Below are 6,784 nucleotides of genomic sequence, written 5' to 3'. Positions count from 1 at the left end.
CCAACTTTTTTCATTTCTTAAAGGCTATTGCTGGACATGAAGATTGAGGGCTTCAAGGCTAAACCACCTTACTGTTCTTGCAAAATTTTCCATTCAAATGTGGATCTTCCGGTCACGTCATTACGGGAGATCTAAACATAATAGATTACTAATCTCTCCGTAAGGTCCTTTCTAAAGGTACCGTGACCCACGCTCAATAAATTAGAATTATAACCTTAAAATTCTTAAGGATGACTTTGAAGACTATGCAAGAAAATGGAGAGAACGAGAACAAGAAGACATTGATACACTGTCAGAGTTGGTGAAGGCTGTGAGGTCTTTAATTTTGAACGTATTAAAGATTTAAGTAGGTCAATGATTGTTAATGCTACATCAGTTTACAAAGACCCTGATGTAGCAAAAACATTGTCTAGTATACATGAAAAGTATGTTGTCGAACCAGCAGACGAAGCCCAAAACAACATTGTTTTTGTCTGCAAAACACATTAACCCAATGTTTATTATAAGAGGTAGACGAAGAAAATAATAGCAGTAATAAGACTTCTACTGCTACCACACTCTCCGAAGATGAGATAGTGGGAAACCATAAATCGGTTCTATCCAATATCTAAGACGATGATTGCGATCTATCGTATATGTACTGGATTCCTAAACTCCACAAGAATCCATACAAACAATGCTACATAGCAGGATCTGTAAAATGTACCACCAAATCGCTTTTAAAAGTTTTAACTTCTATACTCACAGCTGTCAAAGTTGTTACTCTAGTAGTGGTATTATTTCAATGTGAATCTTGAAAAAAATGAACAATTTTCAGAAAACCCTCATTTCAAGATTATTATCAGAATAAAATAACATTAAAACCTATGGTTTTCAACTCTTTATACTTCTATTCCTCATACTCAGTTAAAATTCCGACTCATAAACAGTATACATCGTTGTTACTAAGAAAAAAATAAGATAGTAAATCAAGATACAGGTATGTAGTAATTGTTAGACTCTTCATACTTTGTAAACATCTTCCAAATGTACCGAAGAAGATTTCAAAATGCTGGATTTTTTTTATATCAAAAACAGATTTGTCCAAAGTGGTGGACGCGTTTTCGATGCGATAGTGAAAAACCATAAATCTGTGCTGTCCTCTTTTGGTCTCTCTTCCTAAGACGATGATTGTGATTTACCGTCTATGTACTAGATTCTTAAACTCTGATTATACGATACACGAATATTCATTAAAGAATAATCTTTGATTTTGCACAAAATACTACCCACATTAAATTAAACTTCGTTTGGTCTCAACACAAAAAGTATTGGAGTTTTTTTAAGCTGAACTTAACTCTGTATTCTGACAAAAGTTCAAATCTATAGCAATATAATGGGTTTATTTCGTATTACGAGCGAAAGAAAGGGTGTGGAATTTAAATAATAAATGAATTTCGTGGAAGACAGTGTGTTATTTGTAACTCAAAAAGCCTTTAACCTTGCAACGTGTTTATATAAACATTGAAATGTGCACCTCCTTATATGGAGGAATTTGATTAATTTCCTTCATCTTGGAAATGTTAATTATAGTAATTTTTAGTTTAAACATATTTATTCAGAAGAGAAAAAAACAAGTACAAAGTACTTCAGAACATAACAACAAAACATAACTGAAAAGATCTGAAAACATAACAAAACATAACTAAAAAGATTTGGAAACATAACAACAAAACATAACTGAAAAGATCTGGAAACATAACAACAAAACAATTGAAAAGATCTGGAAACATAACAACAAAACAACTGAAAAGATTTGAAAACATAACAACAAAACATAACTGAAAAGATCTGGAAACATAACAACAAAACATACCTGAAAAGATCTGGAAACATAACAACAAAACAACTGAAAAGATCTGAAAACAAACGTCTACACTTTCACAAGTCCATCTCCTGTAGTATACTCACAATCAATGTATTCATCAAATACATTCTCTTATTAGCACGGTGCTTATTGGTCTAGAGCGCTATGTGCAGGCGGTGTTGCCATATGTGTCACAGCAATACCAGTTCGAGTCCCGCGGAGGGAACGACCAAAAATTTGCTTCACAAATGTGACAGTTTTAACATCGTTGGGAATTTTTCAGACCTGCTATATATATGTGTGTGCAATTTCTTATATACTTGATATAAGAAAAATTGAAGAGTTGAATTGTAAAATGAATATGAAGATAGTAAAATATAAAAAAGTGGGTTGAAAGTCAGTTGTTGTTCAATCGTATGCTCTTTAGAATAGTTTCTGTACCGTCATAAAAATGTGAATGTTTTGCTCATCATTCAGCTGATCTGAATCAAACAGATGTAGATCAATGTCTAAACAGTGCCGATTTATAGCCCTAATGTTCAGTCAACAATGCCAGGAAAGTTTGGATTCGCTGCAGCATCATTTTCAATCGTGGGCATGATTTCGCCTGACATTAAGAATTACATTGTTGCAGGTAAAGATGTTAATTTGGAAATTTTATTAATTCCCAACTACGAAAATCCTTCAAAGAAGAAAATTAAAGAAAATGATGAAAGACTCACAAGAAATATTTCCTTAGATGAATTTGTGATTGCTTTTGGCCGATACAAACGTGTTATGTGCTCCGCATTTCCTGCCCGCTCAGAACAGCTAGATTTGCACCTAGCCCACATAGAAACTGCTAATGTCTGGCCCGATTGTTTCTATGAATATCACAAGCTTTTCTCAGCTAAGTGTGCTATTATATTATTACAACATAACATAAAAATTGATTGATCGAAGGGCGATGTAGATTTGCAACAGATGATTTGTGCCGGTTCTAAAATTAACACATGCAAAAATGCCATTCAACTACACATTCATCAGCCATGTGCAACCAGGAGATTTCAACTCCTCACTTACACACCGATGAAACACTATGCGGATTCGATAGGCAGATAGGTGGTCTATTTTGAAGGAAATGCTATTTGTAACAATTTCAATTGGGTTAAAGTTGTTCTGAACCATATTGTAGATATGTACATGTGTGTAAGACTTGTACAAGCCAAAATCATGGTAAAGCAACTTGTAAATTAAGCAAAAATGTTGAACCTAGTACTTCCATGTCTCAAATCAATCCAAAGTTTCCCCAAAACCTATAGCTAAAAATGTCTAGATGATTTAATATGAAGGCCTCTTCACCTATCAATGGTAATCTGTTAAGAGTATGAATTGTATAATCACCCAGATAGGGATTTTGTCACATTACTTTGTAACAGTGTGAGCAGGGTTTTGATATGTTAATTTCAGAGAACAATTGTTCACTTATAAATGCAAAAATGCATTGTCGACCAGGAGAGATCCAGTGGCTGCAGCTGCTCTCATTAGAGGAATTCGATAAGGGCTTCATTCAGGGTCCTTTTGAGAAACTCTCTTTCCCTTATTATAGAATAAGTCCCATTGGTATTGCTGTTCATAAATATTCCTTGAAGAAAAGGATCTTTCTTCGCCGCACAATACTAGTGATCATGAGAGTGTTAATGACATGATTGACAAAGAGCAATGCTCTTTATCTTATATCAAGCTTGACGATGCCATTCAGGTAATCCAAGAATTTGATAGAAGTAGTATATTTTGTATGCATTCAAACAGTTACCTATATCTCCTAGTCAGTGGCATGTTTTTTTCTTCAAATGGGACAATTATTATTTTGTTCTACTTCCTTTTGGTTGTCGTTCCAGTCCCAAATTGTTTGATAGAGTAATCAAGGAAACCAAGGTTATATCGGTAATCAAAAGAATGTAATCCAGGGACAAAGACTAGACATGGAAAACAGACATACACAACAAAGAACATATAGTAACTAAAATCATACATACAGGTTACAGACCACCAATTCAACCAATGAGCATTTGGAACGTACGCAAAAATAGTCCTACGCAGAAATTACCCATGTTCCTCACAGTGCTGTGAAAAAAGTTCTCATCTCATTTAAAAACTTTAAACAGTTTCTGAAAGGAAAAACATTTCTGTACATTTTGTAGGTGCATTTTGCTTCTTGTGATGTGAAGCCTAATCTCCATAATGATTTCTAAATATACCCCTATCTTGTGAAAACACTTGGATTTCCCATGCTATTTATAGACACTTCACTTCCGGTGACCAGTACTGCACTGCAAGTCTGCTAACCCAACATGCCATTCTGAGGATTGTGAGCTGACATATGTAGAATCATGCTGATATATAGTCCTCTGCAGGTTAAAGTTAAGGTAAAGTCCAGAGAAGCCATTGAATATTGTGAAATTAGCATAGAAGCCTATGGGAAGTGGACTTAGTGGTTTTTAGCCTAAATACGTAAGGTTTAGTCCCTTCGAAAATAATGGCACTCCTTTATTATGTTTAAAGACAATTTTAAATGATTTGAAGACAAAGCAAAAGTCCTGTTGTAAAAGAACAAAACTTCCTATTACTATGAATATTCTGTATAAATTTGTAATGTCTTTAAGATGACAATTTTTAGCCAATTTAACAATTTTATGTAAGAAGCAGCATGTGCGATTGCTTTTTTCGCCTTTTTGCCTTGCGGTGAATTTACTGTTTTAATTCAGTTTGATGTTGAATCTTACCTTTGTGTTTCAGATGTAGAATTTTTCACCAGTGATCACCTCTTACTTTCTCTAAAGAAGTCAAAAACAGACCCTTTTAGACAAGGAATTACAAAACTGATTAAGTTATATGTCCTGTAACAGCCTTAACAACTTACCTTTCTTTTGTTACTTTGTATGTATGATTTTAGTTACTTTATGTTTTTGTTGTGTATGTCAGTTTCCATGTTTGGTCTTTGTCCCTGGATTACATTATTTTGATTACCGCTATAACCTTGTTTTTCCCTGGATTACTCTTTCAGAAAATCTAGGCCCCTTAATGTGCCATGGCGACCGAGTACGCCCAAAGCTCTTGGCTGGTATATTTTACCCACAGAAGACAAATTGCTCACAATTCCAGGCGGGTCACAAAATAAAGAGAATAGTCAGTAGTCTACAGTTTCTTACGATTATACATAAAATACATGTCACAGGATGAAAAGTTATTTTGACATCATAAAACTACGAAAACTCACATATACGGTGCGCTCAATTAATGTATTATCTAAAAGTTCTCAAATTCCTTAATACGGATGGGATCCATATGGCACAGGGGAACAACACAACATACATCACGAGGAATTCTCCATATAGCGATAACTTCCTGTTAAGGCAAGTTACACTATCGTCAACAATATAAAATCTACGACCTCGGACCACTGTCCAGAACCTTGGTCCATTGTCCGGAACACGATAACTTCCTGTTAAGGCAAGTTATACTAACGTCAACAATTCACAATAACCTCGGACCATTGTCCGTAACCTCGGAAGATATTGTCCGGAATACAAATACTTCCTGTTAAGGCAAATATACGTCAAAACGTCAAAGAAACATCATCAACAATAACAAGTTAACTTCCAGTTACGGAAAGTTGCAACTCTCAAAAACAATATTCCTCTTGCATCACTTGTCTCCAAAAACACATCCCTGTACTACATAAAATAAATCCGATCTTACATTCAGTCTGCAACCGTATATTCCTAAACATTAAATCTCCTATCGCACATCGCGCCTTCGTTCCTTTTATTATTTCCTCTTTATCCTTTTTTTGGCCAACTATCCCATTTTATCCACTACTTAATTTCAATCTCCATTTTTTTTAAACTGAAAATCAAAGCTCATATATACTGTTAAACTCCAATTTTACACCAACTATGCACCAACTATTTTAATTATCATATCTTACATAACTGACCTAAATTAAGCACCAATTCAACACCAACGTAGCACCAATTTCCAATAAATCAAACCCTTTGACAACTACTTAAAACAACATCCTACATGGGTAACATGATACTGTACTTCATCACCTTTCCTATAGCAAACCACTTATAATCATAATAAAGATAAACGTGTGGATGAAAGACTGACCATACAGTGACTAAATCAAAATATACTTATCTAGACATCCAACTAATTATCATGAAAATATACACCTCTACAATTGTGAGGTTTTGTTTGTATCAGATGATGGTCATCCTTTGACTAGACAATTTTTTATTTCACATATCAAGACCATTTTAGACAGTCTAGGATTTTGCTGTAATAACTACAATGATCATTCTTTCTGAATTGGAGCAGCTACGACTGCTCATCTTATGAGGTTAGATTAGAGAATCATTTAATTAAAACCTTCTGACTGTTATACAAGGTATATACATACTAGTCAAAAAGTTATTAAGCAAGCTTTGAATCAGCTTGCTGCAAAATGTCAAACCCTCAAGTGTTGTACTAGCAACAAGGGATTTAATTTAACTTGGGGCTACAGCTGCTTCGCATCTGTATTTGGACTTTCTCTATAAAAAGTGTATATTTTCATACTCATTTTTATCTCATCCCCCAAGTTTTGATCTTTGTTTAGTTCGTGGGAAAAGGGGGATAACTCGTGTTTGTTTTTACTTTGTTATGCAGCTTCTAGTCTCCAGTTATTCCAATGTACATAAATGTTTTGATAGTTTTTAGTAAATAGGTATCATAGCACTTCTGTTTCATTTTATATATCTGATGAGAAAGAGGTATGGGGGAAATTTGGATGATTCTTAATTCATACAGAAGTATATTTACCAAGAACAAGGACCCTGACTTTGACACCACAGAGCAATAAACTACAAAGGTATATTGAGCTGTCGTGAAGATATATACATGTATATATTA

General features: G+C 34.3%; 1 pseudogene; it reads left to right on the top strand.

Moving 5' to 3' along the window:
• The first annotated feature begins 230 nt into the window (after window positions 1–230).
• On the top strand, window positions 231–6,432 carry LOC148623016 (uncharacterized; annotated as a pseudogene).
• The last annotated feature ends 352 nt before the right edge of the window (window positions 6,433–6,784 follow it).

The sequence above is a fragment of the Perna viridis genome, chromosome 3 (assembly GCF_037379345.1).
Source record: "Perna viridis isolate PV_CMFRI_1.1 ecotype Kerala chromosome 3, ASM3737934v1, whole genome shotgun sequence".
NCBI classification, from domain to species: domain Eukaryota; kingdom Metazoa; phylum Mollusca; class Bivalvia; order Mytilida; family Mytilidae; genus Perna; species Perna viridis.
The sequence above is the reverse complement of the archived record's forward strand: the minus strand, read 5'-3'. Positions and strand labels throughout refer to the sequence as shown.